The sequence below is a fragment of the Pteropus alecto genome, unplaced genomic scaffold, assembly GCF_000325575.1.
Source record: "Pteropus alecto unplaced genomic scaffold, ASM32557v1 scaffold28, whole genome shotgun sequence".
NCBI lineage: Eukaryota > Metazoa > Chordata > Mammalia > Chiroptera > Pteropodidae > Pteropus > Pteropus alecto.
The window spans coordinates 713,818-716,218 of NW_006441063.1; positions in this window are offsets into that span (position 1 = coordinate 713,818).

Consider the following 2,401-nt stretch of genomic DNA (forward strand, 5'->3'; position numbering starts at 1 on the left):
TGCATAAACACCGCAAAGAAATAAGTTCTAAAGTGGGGTCCTTCTGAATGATGAGATCACAAGCAGAGATTTCCGCATCATTCCTTTTTTTTTTTTTTTAACCTTTGGTACAGAGAGTCAAATTAATAATACTCTTCTGTTCGTGGCATATTAATAACCTTGATCTGCATAAGGTGAGCACGCATACACGTCCACGTATTTCATTTTACCTCCACTTCCCACTCCTAATCTCTATCCCCATAGACAATCATTTCATAGATGCTCTTGGAAAGTTGACATTGCTGTTTTCCATGAATGCATTTTTTGTTTTAATGGAAATCGTATAGCCATGTAACATATATATGGAAAAATGTACATAAGTGCACAACTGGATAAAATTTCACAAAGTTAATTCCCCACTCGAGAAAGAGAACATGACCAGTGTTCCAGAAGTGCTTTGAGCCCCCTTCAAGTCACTTCCTCTCTAAAAGTAATTTGTATCTGGACTTCTAATAGCATCGATTAGGTTTCCTATTTCTGAAATTTAGATAAGTGGCACCTGTATAAATACATTTTGAATTACATTAATGGTGTTGGGTGATTTATTTCATCCTGTTTCTTACCTTTTTTTTTTTTATTTTTACTAAGATCCATTCCTGTTATTATGCTTCTAATTGCTGTGTGATATTTCAGGCGTGCCCCTACCCTACTGAACCACATCCCCATGACAGATGCCCAGATTGCTTGAGAGTCCCTGCCATCACAAACAGCACTATGATGAACACCTCATGAGCATCCCTCATGGACCTGTGTGAGCAATCCTGAGGGATACACATTGTGCAGAAAGGAGTTAACACAACAGGCTTAACTGCTTATTGATAGAAAGGCCTGCTTCCTAGGTTGGCCATTGGCTGGTGTCTGGAAATCTGGATTCCGCAAGAGTTTTCACCATTCTTTACCTGATAAGGGTGGCTCTCTGTGTCTAGACTGCTTATGCAAACAATGTGGTTTGTGCTGAACACCTTCCTTCCTTCTGGGAGTCTGGAACTTGGGTACGTACCAGGCAGAAGGTGCCTACATGACCAGCCCACAGTAAAAACCCTGGGTGCTGAGTCTCTAACGAGCTTCTCTGGCTGGCAACATTTCACATGTGTTGTCACAACTCATTGCTGGGGGAATTAAGTGCATCATATGTGTCTCCCCCAGGGAGAGAACTCTTAGAAGCTTGTGCCTGGTCTCTCCTGGATTTCACCCTATGTGCTTTACCCTTTGCTAACTGAGCTTTGTTCCCTTTCACTGCAATAAGTCACAGCCATGAGAACAACTATTTGCTGAGTCTTGTGAGCCCTCCCAGTGAATTATCAAACCTGGGGTGGTCTTGGGGACCCCTGACATACATGCCCAGGAGAAATTTGTTGGGTCATACAGAATGCATATAGGAAAGTTCACCAAGTCCTGTTCTGCCACCTCTTCCTTCCTCTCCCTCTTTCTCCTTCTCGTCTGTCTCTCCAGCCTCTTACCTATGACATTCTTTGCTCTCTGTTCATATATCAACTCAGTAAATCATTTGTAATTGACTTCTTTGTGTCAGTGTCTCTGCCCTTACTCTGCCTAGAATGCCATTCTCTCCTTTCACTCGCCTTGCTGACCACTTCTTCAAAATTAGGTTCGCTATTCACTTTCAGAAATTCCTGCCACCTTGAGGCAATTTCTAGGGAGCTAGTAGGATGTCACTTCTGAAGTGGAAGACAAGTTGTAGCACGTCGTACCACCTATATCATCAAGAAGAGGCACAATGCTTGGTGGCATTTTGGAATTTAGAAGCAACATAGCTGCCATAGCCAGCTGCTTTGACCCAATTGCCAAGTAATCCGGAGGCAGCCAGCTCTGAGGGGGCCCAGAGCAAGAGATCGCTCTGCTGTGGTCAAGCTTCAGTACAAGCCTCTCTGCCACTTAGGTTGATGGTTCTCAAAAAGTCTCTGACAAATTGGGATGCTTTGTAAAACTCCCGACAAGCCCAAATAAGAGTCACACAGATGCTCAGGATTTGAGGCAAGTTGTGTCTTCTTCTGCTGCAAAGTATTCTCCTAGCTTCCTACTGGATTCCTGATCATGGAACATCTTCAAAATTTGGTTCACCACTTTTAGAAATCTTTCCATAGGTATCTATACTCTCTGGTCTCAAGTTTCTTGGACTGAATTTGTGTTTTTTTTTAAACTGGACTTGTAGCCATTTGCTTTGCTAAGTGATCCACCCGTGCTGACTTTGTCTCCCAACTAGCTGTGCGATATCGAGCAAGTTAATCAATCTGTTGAAAAATGAGAATAACACTACCTTGCAGTGTTGGCTTGAAATAAAGTGTGCAAAGGGCTTAGCACAGGGGGGCCAAAAACTGGTAGTGTTTATTATTGTTAAAAATAG